Here is an 18,768-nt window from a genome sequence, read left to right on the forward strand (position 1 = left end):
GTTCCCCATCCGTCACATGGGGAAACCAGAGCCCGCCCGACCAGGACGGTGAACATACAGGTAAAGTGCTTATTGCTGTAGCTGGCACATAGTAGGTGCTTTCTGCTGCTAATTTTGGTCCCCCAAGATAGGTAGGGGACATGTTACAGTTTCAAGCCTGGAGTAAGGATGCCTTCCCAGTCCAAAACTGGACCTGCGGTTTGATGAGAAAAGGTGCAGCTATGAGACAACACTGCCCAACGTTGAAAACTAAGACCTTTCAGTATTTTACCTCCCGACTGTGTCACACATCTAAGATTCGCACATAAACAAGCCTTACCTTTAAGAAGTGACTTTTTCCTTCCTCCTTTATGACCAGATTCTTTCAAACTAGGTCAAACACTTATTGCAATGGGGTTATGAATTAATGTGAGAACAGTAAGAAGTAGAACCGAGAAACTACAGACATGCAAAGTTTATCTAGAAAAATGTTAGCCCTGTCATACAGAAAACACTAGGACCCAGCACAGAAAGTCTGCTAACGTGATTTCACCCTTTTCTGCCAATGGGAGAAAAAGTGAACCCGAGAGTTTTCAGGACCATAAACATCCTCCTTCTGTGTGTGTGTGTGTGTGCTGGAGGGGAGGGGAGGAATCCTCTAATGTGTCCAACACAATGCAAATAAATGCTTCTTAAACTGAAATATGATTGACGTGTTAGTTTCGGGTGTACAACATAATGATTGGATATTTGTATATACTTTGAAATGATCACAATAAGTTTAGTGAACCACCATCAGCACCCACAGTTACTATGGTTATCGTGCTGTATATTACATCCTAGGACTTATTTATTTTATAACTGGAACTTTGCACATTTTGACCCCTTCACCCATTTCACCCCTCCCCGCCCCCTGCCTCTGGTAACCACCAATCTGTTCTACCTCTGAGATAATTCAAAATCAGACTTAGACAAAGTGATCTCAATTATAGGGAAATCGCTCTCCCTCCTCTCCCCTTTTAGACAGAACCACTAACAGCACTTTCTCATAAATAAAATTCTCAAAATGCATTGAAGAACATTTAGAAGCAATAAAATTAATCCAGAAACATCTCTGGCAGAAGCATGTTGGCCATCTGAGCCAAAACCTGGCTGACCTTTCAATGTTATTATTGTATTGTGAAAAGAATTTTTAAACAAGCAGTTACCATATTTACTTAAGAGTCAACGTGGCCAAGAATGAAGTAAATACCGTGCGAACCATCAGGCCTCTTAACGACCAGAGAATCTTTTTATACTCAGAGTTTCACTGTCACTACTGGAGGCAACAAGATTATATGTGTGGGAGGCTCTTCAATTTCCCCCTCAGAAGGAGGACTGGGGAAGAAGAAAGGAAGTAGTGCTCAAAGCTAGAGAAAAGGAGAGATGAATAAGGCAGCAATCAGGAAAAGTCTGAACTACCCTAATGCAATAACCCACCACCCTGTGGACACAAAACTGACGTGTGGAGCCTACGTGGGTGTTTTTCCCACTTTGTCAAATGAGATGGTTAGACCAACACAGACTTTTCTTCCAAAGCACCCACATTAGCTGGATAAATAGTGCTAGGCCAGCCCCTACTTGCCCTTTGCTTGGGCTTTGGCAGTCAGAACCCAGCCCCGCAGGGCTCCCACTCCCCTGGATGAAGCCCAGACCACTGGCTCTCATTCCAGACCCTCCTGGCCTCCCTGACTCCATCTTTCTGACAAGTTCCCCTCCTTGCCTCGATGCTTCTTGGCCGAGGTCAAATCGCAAAGCAGCCTCCTTGCCAGTTTCTCCATTGTTCCCTCATTCCCTCTGCCCAGACTGTTATCCTTCTTCCTCCTTCGTCCTCCAGGCCCAGCCTCAATACTGTATGCTCCTTTCAGAGGGTGTCCTAGGGTTTTCCCACCCCTCCAACCAGGGGAAACGGGTGACTATCTCCACCTCCTGTGAGCCCTTGGCTTCACCTCCCCGTCCCTGGTGGCACCAGCACCCCGGACTCCGTAGGGCTGAGTCCTTCTCTCCCTGATACTCGTCACATGCTGAAAGGTAAGCTCTTTCCCTTACTGACCGTAGCTTGAGCAGAGCAGATGTTTAAATCTTAGCCGAATAAATGACAGCGGCTCCGTTTACACTACTCACACCCACTGTCCCTTAGAAAATTCAAACCACACGGACGGGACAGAGAACCTGTGACCATGTTCAGGAACAAAGTATTCTGGGAAATGGACCTAAATTCCCCCAGCAGAGGGATGTGGCAATCACTCAGGACAGCCTTGTTCTAGCCAGCTTCTCGTTGACTTGGGTAAATTATGGAAATTATGGCTGTCTATTTCCCGGGTCAGTGATTCTCAGGCCACATTATAACACCTGCCCCCGGAGAGCTTTTAAAAAATCCCTCTGCCCAGGTCTGCTGCATCTCAGACCTATGCCATCAGAACGTCTGGGGGGTGGGGCCCGGGTACCTGGTAGTTCTTAAGGCTCCCCAGGTGATTCCAACGTGCGGTCAAGATCGACAAAGGCTGGCCTAGATCACAGAGGCTGACCATAGTAGGTACCTGTACGTAGCTGAGTGGGTCCCCTAACGCAGCAACACCATTTTCTACACCGACTGGGCCGACAGGGGCCAGGCAGAGGAAGAGAGTCCAACTTCAGGGGTTTACTCACACACAGCAGGTTTCCCTGGAACAATAATTCATGATCCGGACATCAGTTCCAGACTAAAGGAAGTGTCTGTCTCCACCACCCCTCCTCCGCCACCCTCCCAACATTTTTCACTTTCCTATGAACCTAGTTTTTATATATTATGTCACGTTACCTAAATTTCTTAAACATTTCAACTGGGAAAGAAAATCTAGAACTCTGATCTTGCAGTTAAATAAATCTCAGAATTCGAGGTTGATGAGAAATATTCAAGTGTGCTGAGTGATGTGGGGTGTAATTTCCCACATGATTACAATTGCAAAAATGTAACCTCTCCTTCTCCCTATGAGTCAGCTCAGCAAACCACTGCGATATTCTAGAGAAGTGCTTAAACCTTGAGGGAAATTTGTTCAAAAGAGGTTGTCATGGCAAGTATCACATGAGATTTTTTAAATCAACAAGTCAAAGAACCCATTCTATCACCCCTGGCTAGAATCATATATTTTCTCCCCAGGAAAGAAATGCTGTGACTTTTTGCATATTGTTTAACAGGTTATTATTTTTTTGTTTGTTTCCCAGCCTAATTGAAATATAATTGACATATAACATTGTGTAAGTTTAAGGTGTACAACGTGTTGATTTGATATATTTTTATACTGTCAGATATGACCACCATGGAGTGTTAGCTAACACCTCCATCCCATCACATAATTACCACTTCTTTTTTTTGTGGTGAGAACATTTAAGATCTACTCTCTTAGTGACTTTCAAGTATGTAATACAATATATTAGCTACAGTCACCATTCGGAACATTAGATCCCCAAACTTGTTATTCTTATAACCGGAAGTTTGTACCTTGACCAACATCTCCCCATTTCCCTCACTCCCCAGCCCCTGCAAACGCCACTCTACTCTCTGTTTCTCTGAGTTCAGCTTTTTTTGATTCCACATATAAGTGATATCGTACAGTATTTGTCTTCCTCTGTCTGGCTTATCTCCCTTAGCTTAATACCCTGAAGTTTCTTCCATGTTCTTGTAAAAGGCAGGGTTTCCTTTCTCATGGCTGAATAGTATTCTATTGTATGTCCAGTATGTACCACATCTTTATCCATTCATCTGTTGACAAACACTTAGATTATTTCCATATCTTGGCTATTATGAATAATGCTGCAATGAACATGGAAGTGTAGGTATCTCTTTAAGATACTGATTTCATTTCCTTCGGATATATACCCAGAAGTGGCATTGCTGGATCATATGGTAGCTCTATTTTTTAATTTTTTGAGGAACCTCCACACTGTTTTCCAAAGTGGCTACACCAATTTACTTTCCCACCAACAGTGCACAAAGGTTCCCTTTTCTCCACATACTCATTAACATGTGTTATCTGTTCTTTTATTGATGTACAGATCATTCATTAACAGATAGATGATACAATCTGTGAAACCAGGTTTCTCCCACCTATTTCAGGCAGGGTATGTTTAATCCTTCCAGAGAAATATCTGTTGAGTTCCTATTATAGTTGAATTTTTACTTTATAATATGTATTGTATTGGTTGTAGCTTAAATATTATCTACAGACCATTTCAGAGGCTGGAAAATAACCCTTGTACAGAACGCCTTCTTTAAAAACTAGCTTACAGGTACCAGGTGCCAGCTTGGATGATAAATTCCCATAAGAAATGGTAGAAGGGAGCCTTAATCATGTTCCTCCCGTGAACGAACTCTGAAAGCTTCGACACTCATAGAAATATGAGTTCAAATACATCTCAAAAAGAATTATTCATCGACTAGCACTTCCCTTCTTTGGGTCCCGTTATCATATCAGCACAGTGAAACGCGAAGAGGTTTGGGAGCCCAACTGACCCAGGTTCAAATCCTGACTCTGTCATTCATCTGCCACCATCTGGAGATGGTACCTGCCTAAATCTGCTAGCTCTGCCCCCCATCTTCCTTTGGGACAAATTGAAAACAGCAAAACCTCTGTACAGAGCACAGGTAATGTCTGTAAAGCACCTAGACGCCGCCAGGAGGAGCCAGATGACAGCTGACCCTGGTTCATTCAGGACAGCGGCAGATCTGCCCAGAGCGATGTGGTCAAAGAACCAGCAATTGAAATCCAGGTAATAAATGATCTGAGAAGAGTTGTCCCATGATTTCCAGTCAAGTTCTGCCCTCTCACTGAGTCCAGGAATTGAATGAGGGAAACCACATCAACCTCTGGGGTCATACTCATGGCTGTGGAATGTGTTGGGTTTGCAGCCATGTTGGAATATATCGTTGGCGTAAGTGGCTGAGTGGATACAGTCAAACAAACCAACACTGCTTACCTCAGCCAGGAAGTTCAGCATCTTCAGAAAAAAGAGGATAATGTATAAGTGTGTCCACTTCCAATAATTTCCCCTCAAGTGACAAAAAAGGCAAACCTCCACAAAAGACACAATCACGCCATCGCCTAGTTCTATAGCAACATCATCATTCATTTGTTCATTGATTCGGAGAATGTCTGAAGCCTTCAGACGTCAAACTTGCTAATATTCTCACTGAAATTTTAGTCATTGTCATGAACAGATTGAACACAGATATCGGAAAACCAAGAGCCTAAAAATCTATGAATCCTGAAATGTTTATTTTAATTACAATTAGCACAGATGCCGTTCAAGTTTTGTCTTTGTTTTGTTTTGCGGTACGCGGGCCTCTCACTGCTGCGGCCTCTCCCGCTGCGGAGCACGGGCTCAGGACGTGCAGGCTCAGTGGCCATGGCTCACGGGCCCAGCCGCTCCGTGGCATGTGGGAACTTCCCGGACCGGGGCGCGAACCCGTGTCCCCCGCATCGGCAGGCGGACTCTCAACCACTGCGCCACCAGGGAAGCCCCGTTCAAGTTTTCTAAATATGTTTTCTGGGCTTTTCCTTTGTAAGTATCCCTTTGGCTGTGCCTCTTTTACCTCCTTATCATTACCACTAGACAAGTCCCAACCCCACCCCATGTTGTGTTGGATTGGGCCACTCTGTCTGAGTTGAGCATCTGGAACTCATCTGTGGAATCCCTCCTCCTCCAGAGCAAACCCTGCCTGCCCTCTTCTCCCTGGACCAGGAAGCAAAGCTAGCTGAGGTGTTAACTGATCTCACAGCTGTCCCACTTCCTGCCCAGGTGGTCCTATCTCCATGGAAACCTGCAACCCTGAACACATCTTCTGGGCCAGCAGGTCCTGAAGCCTTCATTCAGACACACCACCTACGCACACACACGCACGCACACGCGCTAATCCCCACTCTAATCACCAGTTGTGCCCTAGATAGGGGCCTGAGAGCCCGACCAACAATACTTGACCTCGGTCCCCTATGTTCCTTCCCAAGATAGAAGCAACTCTGGGCTTACAGCCTGAACCATCAGGCACGTGAGGGTGTGGCCCAGCCCTTCTGCAGGGCTCTGCCAGTGCTACAGGCTCGGAAGCCAAGCTGCCCATTGATACTGGAACCAGAGGGGCCAAAGTGAAAGAGGATGCGGGGCAGAGAGAGCGCCTCTCCTCCAGGCCTTCCCCAGCGATGAGGCTGAGGAATTTTGCTCCATTTGGGGATGCCTGGAGAGCATCCTCAGGGAGCTCAGAATCAGGGGCTAGTCCCAGCTCCACCCTTGGCCCACCCCGTGGCCTTGAGGAAAGCTCTTGATTCTTCACCTCTAAACATAGAAGGAACACCCTACCTGCACCTACAGAGAAGGACATGAGAAGCTCCAGCCCCATGGACTCCCCAGCACCAAACAGGCCCCCGCAGTGGTCTGCAAGGCCGGGGTTCTCATCTGGAACCAGAGGCGCCTGGGCCTCTCTGCTGCCCCCTCCGCCTGCCTTTTGATCATTGATGTTAATTCTGTCTCGAAACTGTAAGTAAGAAAGTAAGAAGCCGCTGCTCACTTTCTTCCTCTGTGTTTTCCCATCCTCCGACTCCTCTCGGCACCGGAAGCACCGAGCACGGGGCTCAGTCCGGACTGCACGCTCATGAATCATTTCTCAGAACCCTCAGTTAATTTAGCAAAGCGTGAGGGGATGAGTAAGAATGCCCTTTGTACACCTCGTTTCATTCCTGGGAGAGGCAGAGTGCGTGCCTGTGGAATGTCTCCACGGCCACGTTCAGGCAAAGCACCTGTCGCTTGTCACACACCCAGGAATCCAGGGCTGGGCGAGACAGCACAGTGTCCTGCGTGCCAGGACATGTCCGCCCTGCCACCATCTCTCATGGTAAATACAACGACGGCCCCCAGTGCTCGGGCACAGGGATTGGGCTTCCCTAATATCACACAGGTGAGCACTTGTGGTCTGGGAGGTAAGACTGTACACACTCTGGCACCATCTCCCCAGCCTGTGACTGGGAAGTTCAGAATGAAACCCAAGCTCCTTACCATGGCCCCATCTCTGTCTACGCCACCATGATCTGGCCCCATTCTCCTGCCCCCCCACCCCGGGCTCAAGTGCCGCTGTTCCCTCTGCCTCAGACCTCACGCCTCCTCACAAGGACCCCCCATCACCAGGTAACGTAGACCCAGCCCCTTAGCCACTGTCTCAGCAGCCATCTGTGTCTTTCACGACGCTCATCACACACTCGACTTGGGCTACTGCCCGGCCCCTCTGTGTGCCCTGCCCTACTGCAGCATCCCATGGCTGGACACCCACGAGGCTCAGAAAACAATCGTCATGATCACAGCCGGTTTTAAAACAATCTGCATGCCACTACACACCTATTAGAATGGTCAAAACCCACAACACTGACGGCAGATGCTGTCAAAGATGTGTAGCACCAGGGACCCTCATTCACTGCTGGAGGGGCTGCAAAACAGTGCAGCCGCTTTGGAAGACAGTCTGACAGTTTCTCACCAAACTAAACATACTCTTGCAGTACGATCCTGCAATCACTCTCCTTGGTATTTACCCAAAGGAGTCGAAAACTTATATCCACACAAAAACCTGCACATGGATGTTTATAGAAGCTTTATTAATAACTGTCCAAACTTGGAAGCAACCGAGATACCATTCAGCAGGGGAATGGATGAATCACCAGTGGTCCATCCAGACAATGGAATATTATTCAGTGCTAAAGAGAAATGAGCTATCAAGCCATGACGAGACATGATGAAACCTTCAATGAATAATACTAAGGGAAAGAAGCCAATCTGAAAAGGCTGCATAACGTATGATTCCAATTATATGACATTCTGAACAGGTGAAATTATAGAGACAATAAAAAGATCGGCAGTTGCCAGGGGGCGGGGGGGAGGAGGGATGAACAGGCAGAGCACAGAGGACCTTTAGGGCAGTGAAAATACTCTGTATGATACCATAATGATGCATACACGTCATTCTGTATTTGTCTAAACACATAGAATGTACCACACCAAGAGTGAACCCTAAGGTAAGCTACGGACTTTGGGTGATAATGACGTGTCCGTGTAGGTTCATCAGTTGTACCGAATGTATCCCTCTGGGGAGTGGGGCATACTGCTAATGGAGCAGGTTATACACGTGTGGAGCAGGGGGTATATGGGAAATATCCGTACCTTCCTCTCAATTTTTCTGTAAACTTAAAACTGCTCTTAAAAAATAAAGTCTAAATAGAACTACCATATGACCCAGCAATTCCACTCCTGGGCATATACCAGGAGAAAACCATAATTCAAAAAGATACACACACGTCAGTGTTCATTGCAACTCTATTTACAATAGCCAGGACATGGAAGCAACCTAAATGTCCATCAACAGAGGAATGGATAAAGAAGATGTGGTACATGTATACAATGGAATATTACTCAGCCATAAAAAAGAATGGAATATTGCCATTTGCAGCAACATGGATGGACCTAGAGATTGTCATACTGAGTGAAGTAAGTCAGACACAGAAAGACAAACATATGATATCGTTTATATGTGGAATCTCAAAGAAAGGGTAAAAATGAACTTACTTACAGGACAGAAGTAGTGTCATGGATGTAGAAAACAAACTTATGGTTACCAGGAGATAAGGGGGAGTGGATAAATTAGGAGATTGGGCTTGACATATACATATTACTATACATAAAATAGATAACTAATAAGGACCTACTCTATAGCACAGGGAACTCTTCTCAATACTCCGCAATGACCTATATGGGCAAAGAATCTAAAAAAGAGTGGATACATGTATGTGTATAACTGATTCACTTTGCTGTATGCCTGAAACTAATACAACATTGTAAATCAACTACATTCCAATAAAAATTTTAAAAAATAAAAAAATACTCTAAAAAAACCCCTCAGCAATGATATGAGATATGAAAAATTCGAAAACACACAGAGTTAACCTCTTCCCCCTATAAGATCACCAAAGCTAAAAAATAAAAACAAAAAACAACAACAACAAAAAACAAAACACAGTTTGGTAGCATACTGCGTCGACATACGTGTAGAGAAACATTTTCTCAAACATTCCTGGCAGAGTTGTTAACTGTTATAACCTGATGGGAGGTGGGTGGGCAAATCACAAACGCACACAAGCCTCTGAGCCAGCAGTGCCACTTCTAGGAATTTAGCCAACAAATACGCTTGCTAGCACTTCTGCAAAACGACACAGGCATGGCTGTTTGTTATTCATTGCAACATTGGTTGTAATGGCAGAAGTCTGCAAACAACTTAGAAGTCTGCAGCTCGTTAGACGCAGATTTGGAACCAGGTACAGATGAGTGTACATCACTGGCATGTGTCATGATCAATTTTATGTGTCAACCGAACTGGACCATGGGATGCCCAGATAGCTGGTGTGTCTGTGAGGGTGTGTCTGGAAGAGATTAGCACGTGAATTGGTGAACTGAGTAAAGCAAATGGCCCTCCCCAGTGTGGATGGGCTCCATCCCATCCTTTGGGGGCCTAAATAGAGCAAAAAGGCAGAGGAAGGTGGAATGAACTCTGCCTGACAACTTGAGTGAGGATGTCGGTCTTCTCCTGCCCTTGGCACTCCTGGTTCTTAGGCCTTCAGACGAGACAGGTGTCTACACCACTGCTCTCTAACTCTCAACCTTCTAACTACACCATCTGCTTTCCTTGGTCTACAGCTTGTAGATGGCAGATCCTGGGACTTCTCAAGCCTCCATGATGGCATAAGCCAATCCACACCTTATAATAAGTCTATTCCTAGACAGATACATATAGACAGATAGACACACATATAACCAAGAGGAGATTGATATAGCTATATCGATACCTACATATCTACATATATATCAATCTCCTATTGGTTCTCCAGAGAGAGAACCCTGACTAACACAGTGTCGAAGAGGTGGAAGAAACTATTAACTATCAACCTATTGGTGAGAAAGAGGGAAAGACTTCGCTGAATAACCTTTTTAAAGCCTTTTAAACTGTGTGTCATCTATTCAAAAGCACGCAAGCTATGTGTTTTTATTCTCGCTAGAGACCGTGTCATGAAGCCCAGTCGTGCACTAAGTACTGATGTGACTTTAGGCAAATCATGTCCCTGCACTTACATTTCTTAGTCGCAAAGTAAGATAATAATAAAGACTACCTCGTACACAGGGCACTTAGAACCAGGTCTCACATGTAGAAAGTGCTCTGTTGGTTATTTGCCATCATCATTACTTATTCAATACCAGGTTCAAACGATTGCGAAATGTTCATTTGATCCCAATATTAACAACCGACCACTGAGCTGAGGGTCAGAGTGAAACTCTGTACCTCCTGCAAAGCTTCCCATACATGCCAAGTCCATGAGACTCGCACTAACAAAAGCTGCGATCTCCGTTTTCCTGAGTCTACCCTGGGTTTGTATTCATTTGCTTAACATCCATTAAGAGCTTTAAAGTCTTACTCAGTAGAAAGAGAAACCAACCCACACTAAACTAAACCAAGAAAACAATCAATATGTCCCAGATAAAGCTCCATTTTTAAATCCTCTGTAATTCCTTTTGGGGATGTTCATTTCCCTGCAGAGTTGGGTAAAAACGTTCCTAGCTCCCTTCCACTGACTCATGCGAGAAACGTTCGTCAAGCCCTCACAGGGTGTCAGACCCCAAACCAGGCCCAGGAGAGAGAGAAACACATCAAACCAGCCCCTACCTTTCAGAGGCTCTCACTGGGGATCAGAGTGAAGCAAGTGGATGGTGAAAATGCAATATGAGAAGAATGGCATATTATCCCATGTGCAGGTGAGATAAAGAAGCAACAAAATAAAACCTGCTTTTAATCTAAAGTATGTCCACGTGCTACTGAATCTAGGAACCAAGAAACATGTTGTAACACGCACAACCTTCCAAGTTTAGAATTAGAAGACATTGTCAAAATGTCAGCACGCAGCTCTCCCAAAACTAGATGCTCTATAAGGTAAGGCTATAATATAAGCAAACTTCATATTAACACTAGTAATAGTACCATTTGGTATTTTTACTTTGTTTCTATTTAAAGAACATTCCTCTAGCTTTTCTCTTTATCTTCCCAGTAGGATCATGTGGTGGAGTGGAAAGTCAGTCCTTTTACCTCTAAATTGTAGAGATAAAAGGAGATCAAATCATAAAGACCGAGGTTTGCGCTCAGTTGTTCAAACGGTAAATAAAAAGTCAGAGCAAAAGCATTTGACTCCCACACACTCTGGGCGGACTTGCTGAGAGACATCAAATGAGGTCAAAGGCCTCAGAAATTAGGTTGGCAAAAGTTACTGTGAGAGAGGATTGGTTTGATAATGTAACCAAAAAAAGACAAGAAGCTGAGCCTAAAGGGGCAGAATGGGAAGCCAGAAGGTTTCACAAAAAGTGGCCTTGAAGCAAATTAAGACAACAAAATACTCTTGGCCAGTTACCAGATTAGTACACTTTAGGAAAAAAAAAAGGTGAAAAACCCAATGCTGGTGAAAGTGTGAGAAAAGGGTGTCCATACAGTGCTGGAGGGAGTATACACGACTAGTGCTTTCCTAGAAAAATTTAGTAAGAGAAGCAAGACCTTCAAATATGCTCGTGCCCTTTGACCTCTGGGAATTTATTCCAAGGAAATAATCAGGAAGAGAGGCATAGGTTTCCCTATAGGAATGTTAGTTTGGGGAATGTTAAAAATAGAAAAGAAAAACATCAAATATACCAACATGATTTAACACATCATCTGTGTAATGTGATTAAAAAGCTTTTGTAGGAAGAAATACATTAGCATGGTAAAACGCTCACAGCATATTGCTGAAAGGGAAAAGCAGGTGATAAAACATCATGTACAGTGCAAGCATGTTTTGTCAAAAATGTAAACGTGTTCAGAGAAAACCATACCCACCAAAACACTAACAGTATTTATCTCACAATGTTAGGTTTTTATGTTTCACCTTTTTCATTTATCTCTATGTATTCTTTTTTTTTTTGCGGTACGCGGGCCTCTCACTGTTGTGGCCTCCCCCGTTGCGGAGCACAGGCTCCGGACGCGCAGGCTCAGCGGCCATGGCTCACGGCCCCAGCCACTCCGCGGCCTGTGGGATCTTCCCGGACCGGGGCACGAACCCGCGTCCCCTGCATCGGCAGGCGGACTCTCAACCACTGCGCCACCAGGGAAGCCCTCTATGTATTCTTTTTTAATTTTATTTTTGACCATGAGCATGTTCTGTCTGTGTATGTTTTTAAAGGCTATATTTCAGAAGTGGATCCTAGCCACTCCGTGACCTCGCCTGTGGAGTTTCTCTCCTCAGCAAGTTAACAGAGCCCCAAAGGGTTTGTAGGTTAAAGATTAAAAACTGAATGTGGGGACTTCCCTCGTGGTGCAGTGGTTGGGAGTCTGCCTGACAATGCAGGGGACACGGGTTCGAGCCCTGGTCCGGGAGGATCCCACAGGCCGCGGAGCAACTAAGCCCACGTGCCACAACTACTGCGCCTGCTCTCTAGAGCCCTTGAACCACAACTACTGAAGCCCACGCGCCACAACTACTGAAGTCCACATGCCTAGAGCCCATGCTCCACAACAAGAGAAGCCACCGCAATGAGAAACCCGCTCAGCACACCAAGGAGTAGCCCCCACTCGCTGCAACTAGAGAAAGCCCGTGCACAGCAACGAAGACCCAATGCAGCCAAAAATAATAAATAAATTAAATAAATTAAAAAAAACACAACTGAATGTTGAGTAGAGACAGGCCATAAGCATCTTTCAGAATTCATCACTACTCATCGACAGATGAAAGGATAAAGAAGATGTGGTATATTTATACAATGGAACATTATGTAGCCATAAGAAAAGAATGAAATAATGCCATTTGCAGCAACATGGATGGACCTAGAGATTATCATACTGTGTAAAGTCAGACAGAGAAAGACAAATATTATATGGTATCACTTATATGTGGAATCTTAAAAAAAATGATACAAATGAACTTATTTACAAAACAGAAACAGACTTACATAGAAAAAAAACCTTATGGTTACCAAAGGGGAAAGGTGGTGGGGGAGGAGAGATAAACTGGGAATTTGGGATTAACAGATACACACTACTATATATAAAATAGATAATCAACAAGGCCCTACTGTATAGTTCTCCAGCACAGAGAACTATACTGGATATCTTGTAATAACCAATAATGGAAAAGAAACTTAAAAAGAATAGATATATGTGTATAACTGAACCACTCTGCTGTACACCTGAAACATTCTAAATCAACACTTCAATAAAAAATACATTTTTATCATATGATATCACTTATATGTGTAATCTAAAAAAAGGTAACAAATGAACTTATTTACAAAGCAGAAATAGAGCCACAGATGTAGAAAACAAACTTATGGTTACTGGGGGGAAGGAGGGGTGAGGGATAAGCTGGGAGATTGGGACTGACATATACACACTACTATATATAAAATAGATAATAAGAACCTACTGTATAGCACAGGGAACTCTACTCAACAGTCTGTAATGACCTATATAGGAAAAGAATCTAAAAAAGAGTGGATATATGTATAACTGATTCACTCTGCTGTACACCTGAAACTAACACAACATGAAATCAACTATACTCCAATAAAAATTTTTTAAAAAATAAAATGCACTAATTTATAAGTTAACTTTTAAATTTAAATAACTGTGAAAAACTATTAGAAGTATAATAATATAAAGCAAATTGGAATAAATGTTGAAGAAACTCTAAAAAATACATTTTTAAATAAAAATAAAATAAAATTCATCATCACTATTAAGAAGATCAAATTCATCTTGAGAAGTGTCCCTACTCCTTCCAGATGGTATGTCTCCTCCCTTTCCCCAACTATCCACACGTTTTCAGTGAGCACAGAGTTCCCCCCGGCCCCCAGCACACACATGGTGGCCTCCAGTTGCCTGTGGGTGGACATGGTGATTCACCAAACCAGCTAGTCACTCACTGCACCTTTTGAAATGTCCTTCCCACCATCCAGCCCTTCACACCCTCACACGCACAGTGCAAAGTCACATTTGGCATAAGAAGAAGAGGAAGTTTTAAGTTGAATTGAATTGAATGCTTAACCTCATTTTTGTTCTCTTCCTTCCTTTCTTTAATATCTCAGATTCTGTCCCATTTTCTTATTCTTTCACACAACAACATTATTATAGGACACAGAGAGGTCAAGGGTGTCCAATAAGAAATACAAGGCAATGTTGACCAAACCCTGAGAGCCTAGAGTCTTCCTTGCAATTCCAGATGTAACATTTTCAAAGCCTCTGAGGAAGCATGCTCAAAACAGTGAAGGCTGACCAGGGCTCCCTGAGCTATACAGGCCTCTGCTCTGGGGGTGATGGACAGTCCCAATGTCTGAGTGATTCCCTAGGCCCAGCAAAGGGAATAAGTTTCCAGAGCCCAATAAAAATAAAAACAAACAGCAACAACAGCAACCATGCTCAAGCATTTAAGAGTCCATTGCATCTACTGAGATGATCATATGGTTTTTCTCCTTCAGTTTGTTAATATGGTGTATGACATTGACTGATTTGCTTATATTGAAGAATCCTTGCATTCCTGGGATAAACCCCACTTGATCATGGTGTATGATCCTTTTATTGTGCTGTTGGATTCTGTTTGCTAGTATTCTGTTGAGGATTTTTACATCTATGTTCATCAGTGATATTGGCCTGTAGTTTTCTTTCTTTGTGACATCTTTGCCTGGTTTTGGTATCAGGGTGATGGTGGCCTCGTAGAATGAGTTTGGGAGTGTTCCTCCCTCTGCTATATTTTGGAAGAGTTTGAGAAGGATAGGTGTTAGCTCTTCTCCAAATATTTGATAGAATTCACCTCTGAAGCTATCTGGTCGTGGGCTTTTGTTTGTTGGAAGATTTTTAATCACAGTCTCAATTTCAGTGCTTGTGATTGGTCTGTTTATATTTTCTATTTCTTCCTGGTTCAGTCTCAGAAGGTTGTGCTTTTCTAAGAATTTGTTCATTTCTTCCAGGTTGTCCATTTTACTGGCACAGAGTTGCTTGTAGTAATCTCTCATGATCCTTTGTATTTCTGCAGTGTCAGTTGTTACTTCCCCTTTTTCATTTCTAATTCTATTGATTTGAGTCTTCTCCCTTTTTTTCTTGATGAGTCTGGCTAATGGTTTAAGCTTTCGAAAAAATTCAACACCCATTTATGATAAAAACCCTCCAGAAAGTAAGTGTACAGGGAACTTACCTCAACATAATAAAGGCCATATATGACAAACCCACAGCCAACATCGTTCTCAGTGGTGAAAAACTGAAACCATTCCCTCTAAGATCAGGAACAAGACAAGGTTGTCCACTCTCACCACAATTATTCAACATAATTTTGGAAGTTTTAGCCACAGCAATCAGAGAGGAAAAAGAAATAAAAGGAATCCAAATCGGAAAAGAAGAAGTAAAGCTGTCACTGTTTGCAGATGACATGGTACTATACATAGAGAATCCTAAAGATGCTACCAGAAAACTACTAGAGCTAATCAATAAACTTGGCAAAGTAGCAGGATACAAAATTAATGCACAGAAATCTCTGGCATTCCTATGCATTAATGATGAAAAATCTGAAAGAGAAATTAGGAAACACTCCCATTTATCATTGCAACAAAAAGAATAAAATACCTAGGAATAAACCTACCCAAAGAGACAAAAGACCTGTATGCAGAAAACTATAAGACACTGATGAAAGAAATTAAAGATGATACAAACAGATGGAGAGATATAACATGTTCTTGGATTGGAAGAATCAACATTGTCAAAATGAATATACTACCCAAAGCAATCTACAGATTCAATGCAATCCCCATCAAACTACCAATGGCATTTTTCACAGAGCTGGAACAAAAAATTTACAATTTGTATGGAAATACAAAAGACCTCGAATAGCCAAAGCAATCTTGAGGAAGAAAAATGGAGCTGGAAGAATCAGGCTCCCTGACTTCAGACTATACTACAAAGCTACAGTAATCAAGACAGTATGGTACTGGCACAAAAACAGAAATATAGATCAATGGAACAGGATACAAAACCCAGAGATAAACTCATGTACATATAGTCACCTTATTTTCTATAAAGAAGGCAAGAATATACAATGGAGAAAAGACAGCCTCTTCAGTAAGTGGTGCTGGGAAAACTGGACAGCTACATGTAAAAGAATGAAATTAGAACACTCCCTAACACCATACACAAAAATAAACTCAAAATGGATTAAAGACCTAAATGTAAGGCCAGGTACTATAAAACTCTTAGAGGAAAACATAGGCAGAACACTCTATGACATAAATCACAGCAAGATCCTTTTTGACCCACCTCCTAGAGAAATGGAAATAAAAACAAAAATAAATGGGACCTAAAGAAACTTAAAAGCTTTTGCACAGCAAAGGAAAACACAAGCAAGACAAAAAGACAACCCTCAGAATGGGAGAAAATATTTGCAAATGAAGCAATTGACAAAGGATTAATCTCCAAAATATACAAGCAGCTAATGCAGCTTCAATATCAAAAAAAGAAACAACCCAATCCAAAAATGGGCAGAAGACCTAAATAGACATTTCTCCAAAGAAGATATACAGATTGCCAACAAACACATGAAAGAATGCTCAACATCATTAATCATTAGAGAAATGCAAATCAAAAATACAATGAGGTAACACCTCACACCAGTAAGAATGGCCATCATCAAAAAATCTAGAAACAATAAATGCTGGAGAGGGTGTGGAGAAAAGGGAACCCTCTTGCACTGTTGGTGGGAATGTAAATTGAGACAGCCACTATGGAGAACAGTATGGAGGTTCCTTAGAAAACTACAAATAGAACTACCATATGACCTAGCAATCCCACTACTGGACATATACCCTGAGAAAACCATAATTCAGAAAGAGTCATGTACCACAATGTTCACTGCAGCTCTATTTACAATAGCCAGGACATGGAAGCAACCTAAGTGCCCATCAACAGATGAATGGATAAAGAAGATGTGGCACATATATACAATGGAATATTACTCAGCCATAAAAAGAAAGGAAATTGAGTTATTTGTAGTGAGGTGGATGGACCTAGAGTCTGTCATACAGAGTGAAGTAAGTCAGAAAGAGAAAAACAAATACCGTATGCTAACACATATATATGGAATCTAAAAAAAAAAAAATGTTCTGAAGAACCTAGGGCCAAGACAGGAATAAAGATACAGACATAGGGAACGGACTTGAGGACACGGGGAGAGGGAAGGGTAAGCTGGGATGAAGTGAGAGTGGCATGGACATATATACACTACCAAATGTAAAACAGATAGCTAGTGGGAAGCAGCCTCATAGCACAGGGAGATCAGCTCGGTGCTTTGTGACCAACTAGAGGGGTGGGATTAGGAGGGAGGGAGGGAGGGGATATGGGGGTATATGTTATATGTATAGCTAATTTACTTTGTTATAAAGCAGAAACTAACACATCACTGTAAAGCAATTATACTCCAATAAAGACGTTAAAAAAAAAGATTCCATTGTAAGCTCTTATGGGAGGAAGCATGCACAAATCTTGCTAAAACAATATATTATAATTTTAAATGCAATCGGTGATATCTGTTTATAGCAATGCAATGCCTTCAGCCAAACACAGGCCCAGGTTATGTCCCTCTAGAACTGTAGAAGCATGAAGGAAAGTCATAAAATGTCTTAATTCTAACATCTACTACAGCATTTTAAAAGAACTTTACAACATCCTTTGGTTAAACCTCGTGATTTACCAAAAGACACATAACTATTGATGCCTTATAGGTAGTATATAGTCATAAAATATATCTCCCACATATTTCATAGTTAATCTTCCATGGAATAAAACATATGTAATCATAGGTGATCTTTTAATAGGGCTCACAGACACACTTAGGGTTAAATATGGCCACAGGGCCACATAACTCCAAGAAATCCTTCACATCTTGTCTAAACAAACAGCATGACATTGTCAGTTTTATCAGATTCCATTGGCCCCTCTTAAATAATTCATCAGTGTATAAGTAAACAAAGGGAAAAGGAGGGGAAAAAAATACAGAAACGAAAACCAAAGTGCAAATCAATCATCTTACCGTCCCCTTTCCTTATGGTTGGAGGCTTTGGGAACGGCTGGCCCCAAGGGAGGTGGTAAGTCAGGGTCAGCCCGCAGGGTTTCTGTCCCTGGTTGGAGCCCGCTGAGTTGACGGTGGTTATTAAAATCAAAAGTGCATTTAGAAGTCAGTCCTGGATGGAGTTGCTAATTGCACTTTTCTTTCCCAAAGAGCTTTGGGTCTGGTCTGTACGTAGGAGAGGGACGCCTCACAGCTTGTCAGGAGACCCAGCTGTGCAGAGGCTGAGAGAAAGGAGAAAGTGGGCTCCGGTGATGCCTCTTAGGGCTTTAATCCTCAGCTGTGACACATGTGGGGAACTAGAAACAGGAAACTCTGAGCCCGGCAGGCAGCCAGAAACATTCAGAAAACGTGCCAAGCCCTTTCGAAATACCACGCTCTCCACTGAGCATTCACTCCTAACAGTTCACAGGCTGTGTCTCTCTTCTCAAATGACTGAGCCATAAACCTGGGCAAGGCTGGCCCACAGACAGCTCGTCTGTCACAGTTCCTGTTATCAGAATCTGGACCAGTCCAGGCCAGGCCTGGGGTCTCCTATGCCCTCGCTCTTCTGCCAACCTCCCAAGCCTCT

The 18,768-nt window shown here is 42.9% G+C and overlaps 1 protein-coding gene across 4 annotated transcripts in view; it reads right to left on the reverse strand.

The window, feature by feature from the left end:
• Window positions 1–18,456, reverse strand: part of IL1R1 (interleukin 1 receptor type 1) — an 87,837-nt gene extending 69,381 nt beyond the window's left edge. For 3 of the 4 annotated variants that reach the window (XM_079940946.1, XM_079940944.1, XM_079940947.1), the window contains exon 1: window positions 18,162–18,456. The gene's annotated coding sequence lies outside the window, so the exon portion shown is untranslated. Of the gene's footprint in view, window positions 1–2,558; window positions 2,683–18,161 lie in introns of all 4 variants that reach the window. The other variant, XM_079940945.1, reaches the window with a different exon arrangement.
• Between the last annotated feature and the right edge of the window lie 312 nt (window positions 18,457–18,768).

This window comes from Stenella coeruleoalba, assembly GCF_951394435.1.
Source record: "Stenella coeruleoalba genome assembly, chromosome: 13".
NCBI lineage: Eukaryota > Metazoa > Chordata > Mammalia > Artiodactyla > Delphinidae > Stenella > Stenella coeruleoalba.